Raw genomic sequence first — 22932 nt, forward strand, 5'->3', positions numbered from 1 at the left:
AGGGGTCGGGGGCCCGCGACCCCAGGAGCTGAGGGGCGGGAGGAGGGCAAGCAGAGGAGGCGAGTGGAGGCGGCGGCCATCCAGGGAGTTGGGAAACCCCAGAGTGTGGATGGCAGGATGAACCCCTGGCTTGGCCCTCCCTGCCCCACATCCCCTGGGCCCCTGGGCTGCCCGGGGCTGGCCTCAGGGCACAGAGCAGAGGGGCAGCAGTGCAGTCTGGGCAAGCCGGGTTCTGCACTGGCCCCAGGCCCCTCACCCTGGGTCAGGACCAGAGCAATTCTGGGGGTGGGGACTCCATCCCAGGTCCTGGGAAGCATGGGGCTCCCTGACCATCCCCCCTGCCCCGACCCAGGGAACCTGGGCATTCTCTCCTCGAGACCTGCAGTCTCCGTGCCACCCCGCCCACAAGCCTGTGGGGCAAGACTTCTGGGACAGCTAGCAAGAGGACACTGGCCACCCATGTCCTCCCCACCCGTCACACAGCAAATCTGAACCTCGGAAGACAGGGCACAGGGCGGGGGACGCCAGGGGGCAGGGTGCAATCCAGGCCAGCTTCCTGAAGGAAGTGGTCCTGTGGTGGGGGGCGGGCGATGCAAAGAAGCCTTTGACTTCGCAAGAGACTTGACTGAGGACCAAGGCTTTGGTGTTCGCCTCTCACACCTTCACTCCCGTGGCCACAGAGGAGCAGGGGAGGCGCCGCTGGGCAGAGGCCGAGCTGGTTATAAGCAAGCCAGGGCTCCCTCCCAGAGATGTCTGCTCCATGGGCCGGGCAGGGAGAGGGCCAGGAGGCTGTGGGGAGGGGGAAAGAGGGGCCAGGCCTGGACTCAGGCTCACTCATGCCGGTGACGGGCCAGCAGCAGGACTTCAGGGGTGCTGGTGAGATTCATATCATGAGGACGCCACGTGCGGCGTCCTGCCCCTGGGTGCCAGGGGGTGACCATCAGAGGGCGGCCCGGATGGAGTTGGTGTCAGCGGGGATGTCTTCTGGGGATGGGGGTGACAGGCTCGTCTCTGGGTGCTGTGCCGTTTGCAGGAGCACACGCAGGAAAAGTCGAGTCGGGTCACCTGTGGCCTGTGTGCCCACCCTGGGGGCTCCCCCCTCCCTGCCCCCCAGCCAGCCAGGCCTGGCCGCCTCACCAGCACCCAGGCACCCTGCCACCCAGAGCTGTCCCCTGTCTGTGAACCCTCCCAGGGGTCCGCGTGGCCCCCGCCTCCCCTCCTTCGAGTCTTTGCTCAGGTCACGCCCCCGCCCCCCGCCCTGCGCCAAGGCTGCTCGCTTTCCTTCATCTGCGGTTCTCTCCCCCAAAAGCGGCCTTTCCCGACTTTCCGCCTCTTTCTCGTGCTGGCCCCGCCGTCTGCTCACCGTGGTGCCCAGCGCTTTGCCTTGAATGCATCCCGGTTCTGGGCAACGACACCTGCGCAGCGCCGGCCCGCTGACCCCGGCACAGGGGCTCTGGGGAGCAGCTCCAGATTCTAGACTTGTCCTCACAGCCGCTGTCAGACAGGAGCCAAGGCCCAGAGACAGGGAGCGACCTGCCAGAGGTCACACAGCACGGAGGGCCGGGGCCCAGATTTGGACGTGGGCCTGGGGACACGGACAGGGTGGCCCCTGCCAGCCCCGGGAGCTGGGGTCCCCTCACCTGCAGCCTGAGGCATGGACAGTGCCAGGCCACCTGCCCTCCCATCTTCTCTCACTGTGTCCTGGACAGAAGGACCCAGGGGCCAGCGAGGGGGAAGTGCCAGCCGAGGCCGCAGGCTGCAGTATCAGAATGCCTCAGGCAGGGCGGCTCTGAGCACAGACGTGTTTCTCACAGGCGTGAGGGCTGCCGGCTGAGATCAGGGGGCCTGCAGATTTGGTGTGTGGGGAGAGCTCCCTGGTCCACGGCGGACTTGCTCCCCCTCCCTCAACAGCGCTTCCCGCAAAGGTCCAGGGAAGGGGCTGGAGGGTGATGCTGAACGGAGGGAAGCAGCAAGCCCCTCCCACATCCCGCTGGGTCCTGTTGCCTTGGAAACCTCCAAAGCTGTTCCCCAAGATCCTGGAGGAGAGGGGCACGCCATTCCGAAATCCCTCCTGGCCCTGGGCACTGCTTCTTTCCAGTAACCCTTCACAGCCGTCATTGGCCTAGCTGTACAGATGAGGACAAATCAGAGAGGTCAAGAAGCCTGCCCAAGGTCACACAGCAAATCACCAGCAGGGCCAAGCGTCCTGGTCTACCCAGTGCCCTCCCCTGAGCTGAGGCCTCAGGAAAGAGACCCCTTTTGTGCACACCACTCCCATGTGGGAGCCCCACCCTGCAGCCCAGACTTTCGTCTGAACCTTCTGAGAGCCAGGGTGGGGACTGCTTGCTCCACCCTAGGGAGACCAAGGCAGCTGCCGCCTGGCATGCCAGCTGCCACCTGGGGCGGGCCCTCCCTGGCTGAGAGCTCCCTGCCCGGCCTGGAGCCTCGGAGTGAAGCCGCTGTGCTGGCTGCTGCTCCGAAGCCTTGAGGAAAGTGGGCCAGCCCTGCCCTGGGTCAATACCCGGCCACTGAAGCCTGCTTGGACTTTCCGAGGGCCCACTCCATGCAGCTGCGTGTCCGCAGAGGGCGTGGGCCTCTGGGTGCGGCTTTAACACTGCGGGTGCAGAAATGGGTCCCTTCCTGAGAGGAAGCAGTGTCGGCCACCTGCTCCGTGGGGCCCACAGGCTGGGGGGAGGCCGTGGACGAAGGTACACATGCCAGATGACGGAGGCGGGGGCTCAGCCTGCTCACAGCCCCTCACCCCAGGTAGATGGCCTGTCCTCGCCCTAAAGATGTGGCCAGTGTCCACGGTGCCCTTGGCCTGGGCGGAGGAGGGAGCCAGAGGGCCTGGCCTTCACGCCGGCCGTGTCCCTTCCCCGGGCCTGCGGAGCGTCACAGAAGCTGTGGAGGACGGCCCAGTGGTGCAGGGCCACGTGGCTGCGACAGACGGGAGGGTCAGAGGAGGCGGATCTGAGGACGCGCCCCCCCCCCCCCCCCCGGACAGGGGCCTGCTCTGTCCCCTCCGCCTGGCTTCCCTGGTGACAGTTTGCTCACGGGGAGGCAACGGGGAGGCGAAGGAGGGCAGGGCTGGTAACGAGCTCCATCGCGCGCCTTACAGGACCCAGCAGGCCGGTCTCCGGTCTGTGACGAGGGGGTGAGGGTGGAGGGCCCCCCCGCACCCACCCAACCCGGCCCCAGGTCCAGGATCCTGGCTGCGACCCCCTCCTGGGCCAGAGCCACTTGCAGGGGCTGAGAGGGAGCCAGGGGAAGGAACTGGGGTTCACCCGCCCTGGGGCTCCCGGAGCTTCCTCCTTCCCTCCCAATTCGGGGTGCACTCTGAGTGTCCTGGAAAGTCCCCTTTTCACAGGCTCTCAGAGCCAGCCTGCCCGCCCAGCCTGCCCAGCCCGGCCTCTCGACGCGGGGCTTCCTCCCAAAATTGGGTCCACACGCTCTGGGGCTGGGCTGGAGGGGCTCCCCGCCTGCACCCCGGGAGCAGGAGGTGTCCTTCCCTGGAGGCTCCAGGCCCCCGGCCCCGGCTTCCCCTCTCCTCTGTCTCAGGAGAAAGGTGTTGCCTTGGTGTTCCGCCCGTGACAGACGGATGGACAGACAGGTGTCAGACACGTCCCCACCCCCACCCCCACAGCGTGTCTAGACCCAGGGTGGGGACTCCACATCCTAAAAGCAGCTGACAGAAAATGCAAGTCAGAGCAGCCGTTCCGTTGACGGCCCTCAGGTGCACGCCCGCCCCCCCCCCAGGCCCCCCAGGCCCCTCAACCCAGGCCGCCGCTCTGCAGCACGGGGGGGCTGCCCCACCTGGGGGCTCTCCGGGCGGGGGGCCACCCGAGCTGCAGGGCAGCGAGCACAGCTGTTTTGAGGGGAGGGGGAGCAGTGGCTTCCTGTGGAAACCGAAAGTGCCAGGTGCTTCCCGCCCTCCCTCGGGGGCAGAGACAGCTGGACGGCTCCTGCAGCCCTGCCCGCCCGCTGCCTCTGCCCGGCGCACGCCTGAGGGCCAGGCTCGGCTTCTCGCTGTCACCGGGCCATGCCTCTCTGAGCACCTGGCCCCCTCCCGGGGCAGCCACGCCCAGGAGGCCTGCAGCTCTGCCACTCCAGCCGGCCGCCCTGGCATGGCCTTTCGAAGTCTTTGGGCAAAAGCAGGATGCTAACGGCCTTCACAGTCTTGAACTTGAATGCACGTGAACACGACTCCGTTTCAGGTGAAGAGAATGGCGTGAAAGGCCATTGGGCTGGTTTCTTCTCATGCCTCTCCTCCGGCCGCCAGAGTGTGAGACAGTCCACGTGTGGCTCCTGTCCACTTCCTGGCGGTCAGGCTGCTGAGCCCACGGGCCCCAGGGGACAGAAGGGACAGGCCTCGTCGTCACCGGGGGCTGGGCCTCCAACGTGCTGCCTGCCCCCGCCATCCCGTGGTCTCCTGGCCCACCTTGAGTTTAAACAGTGAGAGAATTCACCCACACCAGGAAAGCCCCGTCCCGAGCAGGGTGAGCAGAGCTCAGAGGCCGCTGCACCCTGGGGCGGTGAGAAGGTGCAGGAAGCAGTGAAATCAGACCGCTGGGGCTGGACCCAGCTCAGGGCGCCCCGCCAAGCCGATCCCCCACACCCCGACCCAGGTCCCCTTCTGTATAACGGGGCCAGCCTCACAGGTGAGCCCTGGGAGCTGCCGCGGAACCTGGTTTTATCTGTGTGTGTCTTTCCCAGGTACCTTGCGATGCTCCGTGTTGCAAATTATTGCATGAAAGTATCACATTCTAGCATCTTTTGCTGTTTTCTATTTTCTCCCCACAATCATGGGCAGTGCGGGGCCAGTGCAGGGTGGGCGGCAGCATGCAGAGGGATGGGGACCCTCCCAGATCCCGTTGAGAAAGGCCTGTTGCACAGTCGAGTGAGTGACCGGCCCCAGTGTGTGGCGTTTCTGGAGGTCGTGAGCACCACAGCTCCTGGGGGAGGCCTCGGCCAAGGAGACTCTCACCGGCACGGTGGGAGGCGGGGGCAGGGTGCTGGCACCTGGGCACTAGGGGCGTGGGGGCCTCGGCCCACCCTGGGCATCCCCGTCTGAACGTGGGCTCGGCGGTCATCCTGGGTGAGGCGGCGGCGGCCGGGAGTCAGGTTGTGACAAGCAGATGTGCGGTGCCCGCGGCGCCATCCCCTTCCTGACTCCGGCCCCGCCGCTGCACCCTCCCAGCTCTGGGCCTTGGGAGTCTTGGCTCCTCTTGGGGAGACCCTTTGCCGTGAGCCCTGGGGGCTGGAAAGTCCTGGGTGTGGGCAGTGGGCCCGAGGCCTCCAGGCTGGGAAACCCCGCTCCCCTCCGGGAAGCCAGAAGCCAGCTTCTGAGCCGCCCCCACGACGCGAGAAGGAAGAGGCAGCCATGGGGACTTTTGTGTCTATCCGGGGGCTGACTGAGCCCCCAGGCCTCCCCACCCAGCCCACCGCCCAGAGGCGACCATGGCCTGTCCTGGGGCCTCCCCCGTCCATCCCCTGACGCCGCCGAGAACATGAGGCGGAGCTGCCCTGGAGCCGGGCCCAGAGGTCTGCAGGAGGGCCGCCCCGGTGAGAGCCGGCGGGGGGGACAGGGGCCGGGGCCCCTGCGGGGGGCGTTGTGATTGTAGCAGGCGGCCCGTTGCCGAGCTCTGCCTGTGCCCCGTGACATCTGTCCACCGCCCGCGCGGCCACGGGAAGGCTGGCCCCGGAAGGGCCGGCGGGGCCGAGACGTGCGCTTGTGAGCCGCTCACAGAGGCTCAGGGCACTTTGACCAACCCTCCGCCCTGCGGGTGCCCTGCCCCCTCGGTGGGAAACAGGACAGCGGGGCAGAGGCAGGACTTGGGCCGCTGGTGGGCGTTGAGACACGAATGTCGCTGAAGCGAACTTGGAGCCGCTCGCCCGGGGCGGCACAGCTGCCTCCCCGGGGCCGGGTGTGCGGGCGGACCGCTCGGTGTACTGCAGGCACCGCACCGCGCTCGTGCTCGGCAGACCCCTCCTCCTCGGGGGCTTTCAGGGCGTGGGGGGGGGGGGGGGGCGGGTGCACGAGCGGCTCGTCTGCGATTGGCTGACATGAAGGTGTGGTTCCCCGCGTCATCGGTCTTCTGGGTTCAGCCTGGTCTGAGGTCTCCCCGGCTGTGCTCAGCCTGGGGGAGGGGGGGTCTCCTTCTTGTGAAAACAACTCAAGAATGTGTGTCAGACCTTTGTTGTCTCGTAGGGAACTGGGAGCTTGAGGACTCTGCCGGGTGGCTGTCTATAGTCTAAAGGGTCACCCGTCTCCGGCCCAACGAGTGCTCCCCTTGTTTCCTCATCATTCACGCGAATCAGCCTCCGAGATCAGGGCCTGGGAGGCCGAAGCCAAAGCCTTTTACTTCAAGACGGGCCACAGGGGCTGGTATGTGGTTTGATGAACGTCCTTCTAAGCCCGTGGGGGACACGGGACCCTCTGTGACAGCGCCCACAGGCCAGTGTGCCATAGCTCGACATTGCAGTTTCGATGGGCAAAGGTCACGTGGTCTAGCATGGTCCGTCTTTTACGCTGGGCATGGGCTTGGCCTCTACTTTCCTGGAAACCCTGACGCTGACGCTTTAGCAGCTTGATCGGCGGAAGTGTTGCCATAAAGCCAAATTGTCGGGGCCCAGAGTGACGTGCATCAGCTTTAATTCAAATAAGCACGACATTAAAGGACTCGCTGTCTCCCTTGGGAGTCCCAGTTCCGGGAGAAATGGCTGGAGGGCAGCTGGGTGGGTGGACGGAAGGACGAGGAGAGAAGAAAGGCCGTGGAAGTGCAGATGGAAAGTGAGAGCAAACCTCTCAGAAAGCCGTAAACGCGATTCTCCTCCGAACACGCAGCAGGCACATGGCAGACGTGTCTCCTCACTGCTGAGGGGGGAGCTGGCGGGGGGGCCACGGCGACGCCCAGGAGGTCACGGCGGTTTTCCATCCAGAAAAGACAGAACGCCGCCCCGAGACCCTAAACGCAGCCGCTGAAGCACAATCGCTCCTGGACAGAAGCGTGTCGGCTTCCTACACGCTAACACCCGGCTTATAGCATCTGGGACCCAATCGGCATAAACAGAAAGACCCCCAGGCCTGTCCCCGGAGGGACACGGACCTCGGCGGCCCGGCTGGACTCATGGGCCGTCCTCAGCTTGTCGCTCATGTGGGGTGGGACTTTCTGTCGGAGGAAGGAGACGGGGAGCCTCGTGGATCTCTGCCTGCGGAAGTGCCCCAGCAAGGAGGAGGAGGAGGAGCAGGAGCAGGAAAGGGGAGCTGAGAAGGCCGGCCGACCACCGTCTGGGCATTGAGGACCGTGGGTTCCTTCGAGCTCTCTTGCCTGGGTACCTGGAAAGTCGGGGCACCTGCCGGAGCGCGGCGCTGGCTGAGACCCGGAGCAGCCTCCTCCTGCCCGGGACGGGCCCGCGGCCCCGAGCGTCACTCTTCTCTTTCTTTCTGTCTTTCTCTCGGCTGCGGCATGTGTAAGTTCCTGGGCTGGGGCTCGAACCCATGTGGCAGCACAGACCCAGGCCGCTGCGGTGACAATGCCGGATCCTTAACCTGCTGTGCCACAGGAGAACGGCTCTGTTCTCTTTCACTGGAGGCCAGGACCCCTTTTCTTTCTGGGGACCCTTCGCACGCCAACGGCCCCCTGCCCGTGAAAGAGGAAGATGCCCACAACCCGTGTCCAGGGACCACCTCTGCCCAGGCCCTCGGCCTCCCCACCCAGTCCCGGCCCGCACGGCCACACGCTGCTGCCTGGATGGGCAATCCCTCTTCAGGGTCCAAGGGTTGCCTGGTCACCTCCTCGCCAGAACAGAGCCAGGCACCCCAGGTACTGAGAAAATGTCGCCTGACAACCTGGGGAGCAGCTGAGCAGCTGGGAGCTGGGGTGAACCCTGAAGACACACGCAGGGGGAGAAGCCAGACACGAACACAAAAGGCCGCGTATTACATGATGTTGTTCGTATGTCCACAGGGTCGGGGAGCAGATTTGGGGGTGCCAGGGCTGGGGGAGGGGCGGGGCTTCCTTTGGGGGCTGAAGAGGTCAAGGTGGTGCAATCACAGAGGGGCGGCTGTGTCTTCGTGTGAACAGACCGTCTGCTGCCAAATTGGTCGTTTTCAGTGGTGAAAACGGTAATGTTTATGTCCTGTATTTTGCCGCCATAAAAATCATCTTAACTTTCTTAAAAACAAAAACAACCCCCCCAAAAAAAAGGCAAAAAATGAGCCCTAACCCAAGCCTTGGGGCTCCTGCTGACCCGTCGTGTGTCCCTGCGGACGGGGACACTCCGCCCGGGCCTCACTCCGGGGCACTGGTGTCCTGTCCCCTCTCCCCAGGCCCCGGCTTTACCGCGGGAGGAGCTTGCCTCCCTGGGGCTCCCCGCCACTTTCGCCCTGGCCCTTGGGCGCTGAGCCCCGGGATGCCGAGGTCGCCGTTGAGCTCTCCTCTGCAGACGGCAGCGGTGTTGGCCTGTGCCGACTCCAGGCTCTAGAGGAACCTCACGCACCTGTGGACTGGGGTGCGGGGTGCACACCCCGTATTCACCTCTGAGCAAAGCCAAGATGTGCCTGTGGGCAGAGGCGGGGCCACCTCTCCGTTCCGTTACTTCACCCGTGAAAAGACAAATTTCAGAGGAACGATCTCCCACGTGCTGCCTGGGACACACTTGTACTAAAAACTATTCACCGCTTTTCTGAAATTCAAGCTTACCTGAACATCTATATTTTTATTTTCTAAATCTGGCGACCCCGTGCGTGAAGGATTTGAACTCTCTCTCCAATCGGATTGTGTTCAAGTGCAAACAGCAGAAGAGCTAACAGCAATAGAAGCAGGGTTTGTTTTTGTCCACATAACAAAGCTCAGAGGCCAGTGGTTTTGGCTGGTGCAGCAATGATGGCATCTGGGACACAGGCTTTTTTGTTCTCTCTATGCCACCGTCCGCTTACTTATGGCTTCCTAGCTACAAGGTGGTTGTGCCACCTCCAGACATCACATCTGCCTTCAAACAGGAAAAAAGAGTCATAGAAGGTGCAGAGGATCAAAAAAATGGACCAGCCCCTTCTTATAAGGAAAAACGAGGCTTCTGTGGACACCCCAGCCAGCAGACTTCTGGAAAGACCCTTGATGGAGTTCCAGTCCCCACCTCTGAATCTCCTTCCAGACCAGAGCTTCGGGGCTCCCAGTTTCACACCTTCTCTGCTGTTCCCAAGCAGCCCAGGACCCTCCCTGCCCGGCCATGGCCCCAAGGGGCCATTTCGCAAGTGGGCTCTTGCTACATGTGGAGAAAGGAGAACACCCCGCTGCCCAGGGCCGGGCTAAGATTGCTGCTCTGCCCCTGGGCTGCGGGGCCTCCCCAGAGCTGGCCGTGGAGGCCCAAAGGCTCTGCTTCCGTCGCCGTCCCAGATGCCAGCATTTCCCTTTCCCCCTTCCTCGCCATCACCTTCCAAGCTGCTGAGACGAGAAGCGGGCTCCGAGGCATTCCCAGGACTCTCATCCCTGCCTTCTCTCTCCTTCCTCGTTTCCCTCCGTCTCTCTTGCCGTCCTGGCCTCTGGCGGTCACATCACCGTGTCCATCAGTGCCCAGAGTGCCCTCTCCCGCGCCTGAGCTAAGGAGGGCAGCATGCCCACACCACCCCCGCCTTCCCTTAGACACCTCCAGGCCCCATGAGAGCTGGACGCTGAGGTCCCTGGAAGACCCCCATGCACAGCCCCAGCCTGCCAGCCTCCATTCAGGCTCTGAGCTCTCCATGCTCCTTTGAGGCACATCCGCCCCTGAAAACCCACCATCAAGTGCCACGGTGACTCCAGGCCAGCTCCCTGGACGGGGAGGTGCCCACGTCTGCCAGATCCCATCTGTGGTCACAGCGCCTACTGTGTGCCCTCAGCCTGTGCAGAGTCTGCCCTGCAGTGGCAATGACCCAACCCTAATCAATGCCTTGGCCACCTCCCCCGCCGTGCGTCAGTCCTGCAGGGCTTGCTGGACCTCGAACCCTCAGCCCTGTGTGGCGCCTGGCATGGCTCTCAGCTGACAAAGGGGCACCTGGTGCCGACGAGGGTGGGGCTCAGAGGGAAGCAAGGTGGGCAGTCTGCAGGGACGGGGTGGGGTGGGGTCCTGGCTCCCGGCCTGGGGTGTGAGCTCACATCACCTCCAAGGGCAGCGGGCAGCGGGCAGCGGGTGGTGGGAGGTGGCGGGCTGGGCCTGCCGCCCGCCCCCAGCCCCAGTCTCTGGTCTTGGGAAGAGGAGTCTCTCCGTCTCCACTCTCGCGGCCCTTCCACAAAGAAGCGCGTGGTGGGCAGGGGCGCTGGGGCCATGCGTGTCCCCTGGAGAATCTGGTCCCTTCCACCTCCACCGCCATCCCCACCCAGCTTCACCCTGACACCCCCGGCAAACTTCTCCTTTCCCTGGCGAGCAGTTCCCCATTCGGGGCGGCCACACCGCCCTCAACTTCTCCCCGGAGTTTCAGGTTCTTAGAGCTATTTCAGGTCTTCCTCCCACACGCCTGCACCCAGTCCTGCCTCTGACTGCCGTGGGGACCTGGCTTCCCCGAGCCCCAGTCCCATCACGCTCCCCGCGGCCCCTCCCCGGGCCAGGGCAGGGCGCGCCCTTCCAAAGGTGCCTCGGTTCTGGGCCTGCCTTGACTTGAAAACTGCTTTCTTGCGATAACTCCCAGCACACAAGTCACCCATGGAACATGTCTCGTCTGTTTCTAGTGGTTTCCAGTCTGTTCACAGAGCCGGGCGGCCCTAATTACAGTCTAATTTTAGACCATTTTCATCTTCCCTAAAGAATCGCTGTGCTGGAGGTCCCAGCGTGGCACAGCGGAAACGAATCCGACTAGGAACCGTGAGGTTGCGGGTTCGATCCCTGGCATCGCTCAGTGGGTTAAGGATCTAGCGTGGCTGTGGCTGTGGCATAGGTGGCACCTGCAGCTCTGATTCAACCCCTAGCCTGGGAACCTCCATATGCCGCGGGTGTGGCCCTAAAAAGACAAAAAGACCAAAAAAAAAAAAAGAGAGAGAGAGAGAATCACTGTGCCCCTTGGCAGTTAACCCCCACCCCCACCCCTGGCTCTTCCTTCTCTGTGGACCTGCCCTTCTGGAAGCTTCACATAAATGGGACCGTGTGGCCCGCAGCCCTTGTGTCTGCTGCTCTCCCGCCGTGATGTCTTCGAGCTCCTCCCGTTGCAGTGGGAATCGGGAGCTCCCTCCTCGTTCTGGCCGAATCCTATTCCACTGTGCGAACCCAGCTCCATCACCTACACGTGGCGTGTTGGCGAGTTACTGCCCCTCTCTGGCCTGGGCTTGAGAGCAGCCACACGGACCTGGCGTGAGGATTCCGGGGGACGAGGGGGGAGGGACTGTCACACTCGCCATCGCCCTTTTGGAGGCGAACGCCCGTGTCGCACACACAGCGCCTCCTCCTAGATACACCCCAGCTCTGAGAGGCCACAGGGCCGGCCGGCTGCCTGGCCGTAGGGACAGATATTCAGGAGGGGAGGACAGTTGTGACGAGAGGCCCCCAGGAGCAGCCTGGGTACAGCTTGTGAGCTTTAGAACCTTCCGGAACACTCGGTGAGGGTGACAGTTCTGGACCTTCGAGAGATTTGTCCTGAGCTGGGCTGACCAGCAGCTGCCCTTGGCCATGGCCTTGGGGACCCAATCCCAGAGGTGGCTGTGGTTCTGGGTGGAACAGCACAAAACCTTGGAGGGGGGCCCCGGGCTGGTGTGGACTGGGGGCGAGCTGCGTGTTCTGCGCTCCGCGTTTAAGGTGCCAGGCTGAAGCAGGGCAACGAGCCAGGAGGTCCAGACCTCATGGGGCCAAGGTGGACAGCAAGGTACCGGGCAGCTGCAACGACCTGTGTCTCCCTGTCTCCCCCAGACGCCAACAGGCCTGACGGCCAGGGTCTGACCAAGCTCTGGGGACAGCAGGGGCATCCTGGGGCCAAAGAGCTGACCCCCGAGGCTCCCAGGGAAAGCCAGAGTGCTCCGCAGGCCCGGACGTTGGGTGAAGGCCTCTGCCCCCTGCCCCCCACGCTGTGAATTTTGCTCTTACAGGCATTTCCCAGGATAGGCGTTGTCACATGTGTCAGCCCTGACTCCGTGCAGAGGAGACGAGGCCCCAGGGGTTCCGACCACTCCATCCAGAAGCTCTGCTTGGCCCCCAGGAGCTGGGGCCAGGCCTGGGAGGGAGCAGAAAACCCAGAGCCCCTCCCCAGATTCCTGGGAGACAGTATATTGCGCTGGCCGGGCCCGAGTCAGAAACCCGTGGGCTGTGGCTGACAGTCACAGGGCGAAACCCTGGCCCTGGGGCTGCCGTGATGTGTGGTGTCATCGTGGTGGGTGGGAGCCCCGCCGTGGTGGCCGGGCCACCTCGTGGTCAGCCGTGGGCACCTGGAACAGTGACCGCCAGGACCATCAGACCCTGGGAAACGGGACCTTGTGCTCAGAGGAGTTTTTAGAGGAAAACCCTGGAAGTGAAGGAATCTCGTGTTTGGTCTTCGAGATGCGTCTGTTCATACACTTGGCTCGTTTCTGCTTTGTTTACACTTCCTACCTCCTCGTGGTCATTCTCCCACGTGGTGCTGGAGACCCTTTGTTCCCCCTGCCGCCCACGCCTCCCAGGCCTGTCCTACCGTCTTCACCCTTTCAGGCTTGTTGATGGTCTCTTGGTGCCAATGTTGATGCCATGCAGCCAAGTCTGTCTTTTTGTCCCAGGCTTCTGGCTTTCCTTCATTACAAGTAAATACTATACAGATGACCTGTCTTTTCTTTTAATACTTTCACTCTGTTGTTCACATTTTAAAATAAACTCCAATAGGGAGGTCCCTTCGTGGCGCAATGGAAACGAATCTGACTAGGAATGCTGAGGTTGCAGGTTCCATCCCTGGCCTCGCTCAGTGGGTTAAGGATCCGGTGTTGCTGTGGCTCTGGTGTAGGTGCAGACACGGCTCGGATCTGGCATTGCTGCGGCTGTGGTGTAGGTCAGTGGCTGTAGCTCTGATACAACCCCTAGTCTGGGAACCTCCATATGCTGCGGGTGCAGCCCTAAAAAGCAAATCAATCAATCAATCAACTCCAATAGTAATATTTAATATTATTGGAGTTTATTTTTCCAAATAAAGTGAGGAATGTGTCCTTTTTCCCCGAAACGAGACCGCCCCTTGTCGGCCCGCACGTGGTGGAGCGTGTGCCCCTCCCTGGGGACCTCGCACCCCCTCAGTCCCGCTGGCTTTGCTTCGAATGTGCACAGGGGCTGTTTTCACGCAGGTCGTTTTGCCGGCTTGGCCTGATTTCCCCCGAAACTGAGTGAAGACAGGAGAGACCGGACGGGGGCTTGGCCCCTGGGCAGATGCGGAGCTGTCCTCAGCCGTTGGCAGAGAAAGCCAGGGCCCAGCGAGCTCAGGAACTCCCTTCAGTCGGGTTGGAGTGGGAAGGAGGCAGGACGAGTGCCGGGGGTCACAGGGAGGACCCCTCAGGGGCAGAAACAACAGAAAAAATCAGCATTGGGGAAGCAGGAAGGGGTCAAGGACGGCTTCTCACAGCCCAGGGATGCCCGCTGGGAGCCTGGAGCAGGCACGTGTCCCCTCCAGCCCCTTCCTGGGCCCCCGCCCCCACATCCAAGTTCTGCCCTCTGCACCTGCCACGCAGCACGCGTTAGCCGCTGGCCCCTTGGCAGGCAGAGCTACAGTATCTAGGGTCCCCCCAGCCATGGCCTGCAGGTGGGCTTTGAGCCGCTTCTGCCTTTCTCTGCTGCTTAGCCATGTGCGTGCGATCAGCTTCTTTGGTGGACAGAGCTCAGTGAAGGAGGTGCAGGGCCTGGCTATGGCTCTTGGTGGCTGTTGCCGTGCCCTGTGACACAGCGTTCAGCGGCCTGCTTTCCTGCACCCTTGCCGGCCCTGGACTTCGCCAGGGTAGGAGCCGTCGCTGCGCTTTCGTCCACAGTCCTTTGACCACCAGAGTGGGTCTGTGTTTCCCCACAGCCTTGGGCCTGGGGCAATGAGCTGAGTGAAAGTCTGAAAACCTTCCTTTTCCACCCTCATCCAGGACCCCTTGGAGAGCTGGGTGCCGGGAAACTGCTGCGGGGAACGTGTGTCCGGTGCCTGCCTTGCACTGTGCGGCCCTGCGCCGGGCAGGCCTGAGCCGCGTCTGGGTCTTCCTGGGTCTCCCGGCAGCACCAGCCCCTCAGGGGCCACCCCATTCTTGATTCCTCCCTGCAGTCTGGAAGCAGATGGGCCATCCTTCCTGCGACGTCGCCCATGGTGTGGCCACGCTGGTAGACAGGCAGGCGGGGAGGTGGCAGGGCGTGAGCAGCCAGATAACAGGGCAGAAGTAAGCCGGGAGGACTGGCGGCACAGAGGGGCATAGGCTGGGGGGCGGGAGCACGGCCCTCAACCACCAGCCCAACACCCCCTGCACGTTCTCGGTCCCCTTGGGCCTGGGTCTCCTCGTCTGCAGAAAGTGGGTTCATGACCTCCCACGGGGCTTGTTCCGGGGCTTGCAGGAGAGCCCACGTGAGCACCCAGCAGAGCGCCTGCACAGGCGGGACGCCAGGTGGCTGCCCGCTCTCCAGGGAGAGCTCCCCTGAGGCTACCTGGCCAGGTGGCATTTGGCCATCCTGGAGCTGGGACTGTAGCTGCCTGGCTTTGCACACAGGCTAATGAACGGCCTTGCCCAGAGAACTCCCCTTCACAGTGCCCACCACGTGACGGCCATCCTGATTCTTTGGCCTTGCTGACTAAAGCTTGGGCATGGATGAAAACAAATGACCTGGAATCAAGGGTTGGGGCCCCCAGAGGCTTCTCCCGGGACTCCGGGATTCTGAGGAGTCCTGAGCAGATGGAAGAGCCCCGCAGAGGAACAGGGAATCCACCCTGGGCAGGGTCTGTCCAGGCTCTGCCCAGCTGGCAGCTGTCCTTGGGCCCCGCCCACATCCTCAGTGCTTGGGGGGGGAGCCCCGCCCACACCCCTAGTCCCCACCCACTGCCATGCCCCACCCACATCCCTTGCCCCCCTCTTCTGGGCACACCCACTGGCTCCCAACCACCAGCCCCCCACCCTCATCTGTGAGGACACAGCCGAGAGTGGAGGTCCCCGGAGCAGCCCCACCAGAAGGGACAGGAGCTGCCACAGAAATGCATGTCCTCTCTGGCCCCCCAGGGACAGCTGCGTTTCCTGGTTCAGTCACTCCGGGACTCACTCCCACCCCCCTCCCCGGCCAGGCCTCCTGCCCTTGACCCTGTTCCCCTCAAGGGAAACCAAATAAGTGGTTCACGCCCTGCCCCAGCACAAAGCATTTCACCGCCCAGAGCCTCCTCCCACTCCCAGAATCCAGGTAGGTGACTAGCTTGCTCTCACCTGTGGGGCCGAGCCCACCTGCAGAGCTGGCCTGGGCACCCAGGGGGGCTGCCTCTGAGTGACCTGAGACATGCTTTGGGGTCCTGTTTCCCAGAAGGTGGCCTTGGACCACTCAGGATCATGGGACGGGAAGGGCAGGCTGGCGACTGTGCCATGCAGGGTCCTGGGCCTTCAGGCCCCAGGTGGGAGAGGAGCCCGGCCGGGCTGTGGAGACCCTCCAGAGGGAGAGATCAGGAATGGCAGTCCTGCCTGTATTTAAAGTTTTGCTATCTTGCGCTAATGAATTTTTGCCAGTTATTCTAATATCTTCAAATGTTGAGTGAAAGTGTGATTTATCACGAATTCTGAGGGGGTTTTGGTGCCCCTGAAATTCCGCCCCTCAGCACCTGCCTGGCCTGAGCCTTCACTTTCGCAAGCCTTCCAGGTGATTCTTAGGTATTTTAAATTTGAGACGCTCCTCATGGAGGGAGCTGCCCTCCCCCACCCCCCCCACCCCCACCCCTACCCCCACCCCGTGGCTGAGATCAGGACCCCTGGGAAGGAAGGCCAATAGGTAGGAAGCTTTGGTTGCAAGAAATGGACTCCGTTAAAACCAGCTGGAACAATAAGGAATTGTATCATCAAAGCAGCCATTCCAGAAGCCACCTGGGTTTTAGAGATGGTGGTTCCAGCAGCTCTCCCCATCCCTCCCATCCATCTGCCCCCCCGTCATGCCAGCGTCTTTCTCAGGGTGCTGGCCACTGGGTAAGGACAGGTTCGGGGCCACCTCCAGAAAGCCCAGTGCCAAGAGTGGGGAGACGGCAGCTTCCTTTTGTCACATGGGAACCGGAAGGCTCCAGAATCCCATCTCCCCACACGTCATTGACTGGGTGGGATCACGTGCCCGTGTGCTTCTTTCTGAGCGGGCAGATAGGCTGGGCCGGCCAGGCAGGGTCCAGGGCTGGGAGGTAACCTGGGGTAGCTCTCGTAGGGATGTTTAGCGTGGAGACCCAAACCAAGCGGGGGCTGAACTCGTGAGCAAGAGGGGTAAGTGAGGGGTGGGGTGGTGGGCCGGAGGCCCAGGCAGGCAGGGTTCCCCATGGACACCCCAAGAAGGTGATTCAGATGAGGTGGGTAGGGGCCCCTTGTGATTGGCAGACCTGCCTGTTAGTTGGTGCAGTGCACTCCCTGGGCAACCTCACCTCAGCACTGAGGCCAGGTGGACAGGGTAATCTCACAGCCCCTGTCCCCTTGGCCTTCCTGGGGTGTCTCTGCCTGGATCCAGGTCAGGTCAGTCTTGGGTGAGGGGCCAGAAGGTGGGGGCGAGGGGAGGCCAGACATGCCCCCAGGGCTGGGAAGCTTTCCCGCGTCTCTCTGCTTTAGGTTTTTCTGTCTTAGGGGTCAACCTAAAGCCCCAGAACCTGGTGCCCACGCCCGCCTCAGCCAACGGCGAGGGCAGGACACTGCCACCTGGGCCCATCCGTGGCCCCCTCTGCCAGCTCCCTCCGTACAGTCACCTTCCCTCATTGCCCCCAAAAGGCCAGCCTCTCCCAGCCTGGGCCCACCCATGGCTCCCCAGCGCCAGCTCCCCACTGGCAGCAAACGTAGCCCCTGCAATTCTGTGCTTTCCAGTCCTGGCAAGAAAATTGAAGGACTGCGGACTTGTCTGCTCACAGCCCTTGAAATCATCCTATGACTGGTCACCTCGTGGTCCAGACACCTGTCAGAAGAAGGTCACTAGAGCGCACTGACCTGTCATCCTGATGTTTATCTGCGTGAGTGGAGTTTCTCCCGTTTTCATGTTAAAAACCCACAGCGGGAATGGGGTCAAGGCAGAACTCTTTTCCTGGAAATAAGTCATATTTATGCGTGGATACACACACTACGCAAGAAAATCTGCCCATCCTCTTTTTAGGGGAGGCATTTCTAATAGAAACGTACTTTTTATGCTTGATAATTCTCACGATCTGTAAGAAATTCACATCTTTGGACGAGCTGCAGTCCACTAAGTATAACGGCCACTGAATCCAGGGGACAAACTTGCACACAAGGACAGGCTTAACTCTTGACATTGCAGCATTTTTACACAGCTCGGTGCAACAAGAGAAGCTAAACTAAAAATACATTAGGGCAAAATTCTACCGGGTGGAATGGAAACGGCTGGTCCGTGGAGGCAGGAGCCGGGTGGAAACCCAGACATCAGAGAAGAGGCTTCATACATTTCCGAGAAGAGTTCTTGACGAGGCGTGTGTTTGGCGAGTAGCTTCTCCCACTCTGCGGCTTGTCTTTTCTTTGTTTTGTCTTCTTTTTTTTTTTTTTTTTTTTTTTGCTTTTGAGGGCCGCACCCATGGCATGCGGAGGTTCCCAGACTAGGAGTCTGATCAGAGCTGTAGCCGCCGGCCTGCACCACAGCCACGGCCACACCAGATCCGAGCCGCCTCTGCGACCTGTGCCACAGCTCACGGCAACGCCGGATCCTTCACCCACGGAGCGAGGCCAGGAATCAAACCCTCAACCTCATGGTTCCTAGTCGGACTCGTTTCCGCTGCAGCCCGAAGGAACTCCTGTCTTTTCACTCCTCATAGTGCCTTCCACAGAGCAGAAGTTTTCAATTTTAAATCGGTTAAGTCCAACTTACCCAGTTTTGCTTAGGGTGTTGAAAGCTCATTGTGTCAACTAGGGAGCTGTGTGGAAATTCAGATGTTAAAGGCAAGTTTGCGGGGTTTTTTTTTATGATTTTTTTTTTTTCTTTTTGGCCACACAGTGCAACAGCTTGATGTGGGATCTCGGTTCCCAGACCAAGGATCAAAGCCAGGTCACAGCTGTGAAAGCGAGAATCCTAACCCCTAGACCACCAGGGAACTCCCTGTTTGTGTCCTTTTAAATGGATTAATGATGGCTTTCAAAATGCTATTGTGTGGGCATTAAAAAAATTAAAAGTTAAAAAAAACCAACAGAATTTAAAAAAAAATTAAAAAGCTATCCTTTCTAGCCCATCAGCCACTCTTCTATTTAGAAATATCATACTTACAGTATGGCAGATTTTATACTCTCGGCAGCCGTTTAAACGTCCACTGAAGATTTTTCGGCGTAACTGATACATGTTTGAGCCAGTCTGTCATTGCTAAGAATCCTTTTTAAAGACGAGTCGTCTGCAGTGGCTGATGGCCTGGACGCCTGGGCCGAGCTGGCCTGCTGGGGTCCAGGTCTGCCGAAGACCCAGGAGTTGTGCTCAGGCTGTTTCCAGCATGAGACACCAGCCCACGGGAGGCAACAGGGGCACGAGAGGGGAGTCAGTGAGGCCTTCAGCCTCCACTCACGGGGAGCCTCCCTCCCGCCACCTGGAGAATGGGGCTTCCAGAGACACTGCTGGTCTCTACGCCTGCCCCGGGCAAGCCCTTCTCAAGGCCGCAGCTACCACCATGCCTCTGATGTGGCCTGAGGGGCCCGGCCGGCTGTCTGACGCACTCAGTCCTCCCAAAAGGGGAGGGACCAGGGGCCTCGGGCCTGCAGCCTGGTCTTTGATGAGTGCAGTTTTAGGCTCGCTGTTTTGGGATCTGTGTCTCCAGTGGTTTTCAGCACCCTGCTTAAACCAGTGACTTTGCACTTGGTAACTGAACACAACGAACTGACAACATGCTGTTTGTCGGGGAATTCAGTGGCTCCTGAGGCTGGCTTCAGGCTGTTTGCTGCCCATTGTCCCACCTGGCCTTCGTGTTTGCATGTTGACATCTCTGAAATCTAAGAGCACCTTAGGGATTATAACAGGGAGTGTTCCCCCTTCTTAAAGGCGCATGAAATGAAGGTGCATCTTAGAATTGATGGCGCTTCTTGGTCCATGAAGTAAGGGGGTTGGTGTCAATAAACCCTGGTGTATAAAGTTTGGGTCAGCTGCTTTCAGATCCACAGTCTTCTGGGAAACGGGCTCAGGACCCTCTGCTCTTCCCCCAGGACGGGAGGAGTCCACACCTGAGCAGATGGTGAAAACCGGGGCTGGTAGATGCCAGACACCTGTGGTCCACGTAATCCTTCACCACGCCCTCTTGTTTCCACAAGGACGGAGGCCCAGAAGGTCAAGGGACTGGCTGGGGCCACGTGACTAGTTGGTGACCCAGCTGACAGACCCCCTCCCAGTGCCCCTGGGGGTGGCTGCGAAGGGGTGGGGGTGCCCCTCCCAGAGCCTTGCCCTGTGTTGCCATGGGGGTCCTCTGCCCGGCTCCCCCCAGTAGGCAGGGCTCAGCCAAGGAGACTATTTCTTGGCACCGCTGTGTTTTGTACTTGGGAATGGGGGACCTTGGACCTTCACATGCACATTTATGCCAAATGAGATGCAAATCAGGGCCCTGCCCTTCTGAAGTTCTGACCCCTCCGTCTCCTAAGGCCGTGGCCCTGGGACCCCGGTTTGTCTCCAAGAAACAGCCTGTGTGGGCTGGGGGGGGGGGGCGGGAAGGAAGGGAAGAGGCGCCAACCGGGCAAATACATCAGATATGCCACAAAGCACTTTAGGGAACGTGGCAAAGTGGGCGCAGGTAGCCAGGTAGGGCGAGGGCGGCAGGCAGCGAAGAGAGAAGCGGCGCGCGCAGAGGCCAGGGCAGCGGCGCGGGCAAACCCGCAGGCTGACCCTAAACGGACGGGGTGCAGACACGGGCAGAGCGCGCGCAAGCACCCGGGGCCAGAGGCAGTGCGCCGGGAGCCTGGGTTACCGGGTCAGCGCCGGGCTCAGGCCGCACGGGCGCGCGGTGCGGGGCGCGGGGGGAGGGCGCCCCCTGCCGGCCGAGCGCGGAGGCGGCCCCGGCCCGGCCGGGCCCACGCGGCGGGCGGGGGTGGGGGGCGCGGCGGCCGGAGGAGGGGCGCCTGCCGCTCGCCTCCCGCCGGGACGCCAGACACCGCGGCTCTCTGAAACTGCGAGGCGGGCGCCCGCCGACTGCTCTGAGGTGGGTGTGCGCGGCGGCGCGCTCAGCTCCGGGCCCCTCCCTCCCGCCCAGGGCGCGGCCTGCAGAGCTGGCAGGGGTGGGCGCGGGCGAGGGGCCGGCCAGGCGCGCCCCCCGGGCTCCCTGCACCGCACCCGCGCCGCGCCCGGAAAGCCCGCGCTTCCCGCCCACGGCGCCCCGCGCTCCCGCACTCTCCGCTCCCGCCCCCCTTCGCCGCTACCCTCGCCGGGCATCCCTGCTCACAGAGCGGCGCGCGTCTCTGTCCCCGCTGCCCTCGCGCTCCCGCCCCGGCGCCCCGCTCCCATCCGCCCGCGCAGCCCCCACACGTGGGCTCGCGCCCCGGGCCGCCAGCTGCGCCCTCGGCCGAGTTCTCAGGGCGCGCCCGGGGGTCCGCGGCCGCCCGCGTGGCTGGGACGGCGGGGGCGGCCCTGGGCGTTGGGCGGCGGCGGGCGGAGCCCCTCTCCCGCGCCGGCCCCGCACGGAGCCCGGGCCCCTCTCCACGGCCCGCGCCCCGGGGGGAGCTGAGCGCCATGGGCGCCGAGCGGGTGGCAGGTGGCGCGGCGGCAGCGGCGGCGGCGGGGGGCACGAGGCGGAGGCGGGGCGCGCGGGGCGGGGGCCGCGGGGCCCCGTGAGACGCTCGGGCGAGCGCGCGGCAGCCGGAGCCGGAGCCCGCGAGCCTGAGGCGCGGCGGCTGGACCGGGCGCGGGCGGCGGAGGCCGGAGACCGCCCGGGGCGGCGGGCGCGCTTTGTTCCCGCGCGGGCGGCCCGGCGGGCGGAGCGAGCGGCCGGAGTCCAGCCCGGGTATGGGCCAGGCGGCCGCCCCGCGCGCCCCAGCCCCTCCTCGCTCCTGAGCGTGGCGCGGCGCGAGAAGACAGCGCGCGGATTGCCCCCAAGTTCCGGAGGCAGGCACCGAGTTGCAAGGAGAAGCCACTTCGCTAGAGCGCGGTCGCCTCTCATCCGTCCCCGGACCTCCGGACCGTGAGTGCCCCCATCCGTCCCGCGCGCTGTCGCCGCTGTCACCCCCGCTCCACCCGCGGCTGCTGTCCCGGGGTCTCCTTGAAGCCGCCCTGAGTGCAGGGGCCGCCCCAGCATCCCCTCCCCACTTTGCAAAGTTGGAGCCCACAGCGGGTGGGGCCAGCCCACCCAGCGCCCACCCGCTCCCACCCCCCAGGTGAGCGGAGCTGGACTTTGGTGGGAGGTGTGGCCAGACCTAAGGTGGGACCTTCGTGCCAAAGGTGGGGAGTCCTGCAGGTTTCCCTGCGGTGCCGATGCTTCCCCACAAAGAGACCCCGGCCAGGTGACAGGGCACTGGTGGGGGGGCAACAGAGTGTGACCGTCGGAGGGGTGGGGGCGCCTGTGGCCAGGCTGGGGAGGAGGGCCAGAGCTCCCTCTAGCCCCTCCCCCTCTTGTTTTGGTCCCTGGACGGGCTGCTCAGCGCAGCAGTTCAGCATTTTTCAGCTTGAAGTCTGCCCAGAGATCCCTGGGGGTCCCGCCCTCTCTGTGGGGTGGGGGAGCAGGTCTTAAACAGCAGTGCTGGGTCTTGACAGCCTGGGGGGCGGTGGGCGCAGCCCGGTGGCCGTGGCTCTGCTCACAGGCTTTGGGGACCGTCCATCTGCATGTTGGGCAGGCCGGGAGCCAGGCTGTGGGAACGGCGGGGAGGGCCAGATGGCTGGAAATTCAGCTCTAGACCGGGTTACGTGGAGCAGAAGGCAGCGGGGCTGGTGGCCAGGCATGCTCTCCAGCCCTCGGCTCAGAACACACAGCCCCAGGCTGTCCCTCCGCCCGGCCCCTGGGAACCGCGAGCCCGCTCACAGGGGTGGGCAGACCCTTGCCACCACCCCCCCCCCCGCCTTGGCCTGAGGCTGCCGGACCTCAGGCCTGTTCCAGAGGCCAGGGAGGGAACTGTTTCCCTTGAGAACCGAGAGCTTGTGCTTCGGTGGGGGTTCTGAGCAACCGTCAGGGCCCGACTTTGACCCGTGGCCAGGACGCCAAATCATTACGTCTAACTGGGCGTGTGTTTCCTGGACCCAGAAACAGGAGGTTCCCAGGGTGGCCGCCCTCAGAGGACGGGTTGTGGCCTGGACAAAGGGAGGCAGCTGTTTTCTGTGTCCCTGCGTCGCTCTTGATAGTTGCCACAAGATTTGAGAAACTTCTTGAGGCTGGGCCCCAGGGGGTCCGCCTGCTCCCGCCCTGAACGCCAGGCAGACTCCGGCGACCCTTCTTGGGCAGGGGCAGGAAGGCTCTGCCACACTCCTGGGTGCCTGCCTTGAGGGCTGGCCGTGTGACAGGCGCTGGGGTCTCGCTCTGTCGCGGCACCTCCGCCTTGTGTCCTCTAGATGGGGGGCCTGGGAGGCAGTGGGTTCTGTGCTGTGCAGCCGACAGCCCGCTCCCTCTTGCCAGGCCGCTCTGGTCAGACAGAAGGAAGAGAGGGTGGGATGCTGAGCGCGGGGACAGGTGGGTGTGCCGTGCTCCCGGGAGCTGGCAGGCTGGGGAGGGGGAGACCCACTAGGCCTCATTTTCTGGCGGAATCCTGCTCTCTCTGGAGGTGCCTTGATCTGTGTTTGGTGGCAGGAAGCGACATGGTACCTGGTTGCTCAGAAGCCCAGCTAGGGCCGGCAAGCTGGAGGGTCTGAGGGGATGCCTTCCTCCAAGGCCCTCTGGGGCTGCCTCGGGCC

The 22932-nt window shown here is 62.9% G+C and overlaps 1 protein-coding gene across 8 annotated transcripts in view; it reads left to right on the plus strand.

The window, feature by feature from the left end:
• CBFA2T3 (CBFA2/RUNX1 partner transcriptional co-repressor 3) overlaps positions 1-22932 on the plus strand; it is a 73063-nt gene that overhangs the window by 3831 nt on the left and 46300 nt on the right. The window contains exon 1 of one of the 8 annotated variants that reach the window (XM_047788925.1): positions 20062-20260. The exons of 5 other annotated variants lie outside the window; for them this stretch is intronic. The gene's annotated coding sequence lies outside the window, so the exon portion shown is untranslated. Of the gene's footprint in view, positions 1-20061; positions 20261-21113; positions 21236-22932 lie in introns of those variants that run through there. 2 more of the 8 variants (XM_047788927.1, XM_047788930.1) reach the window with 2 other exon arrangements.

This window comes from Phacochoerus africanus, chromosome 8 (genome assembly GCF_016906955.1).
Source record: "Phacochoerus africanus isolate WHEZ1 chromosome 8, ROS_Pafr_v1, whole genome shotgun sequence".
NCBI lineage: Eukaryota > Metazoa > Chordata > Mammalia > Artiodactyla > Suidae > Phacochoerus > Phacochoerus africanus.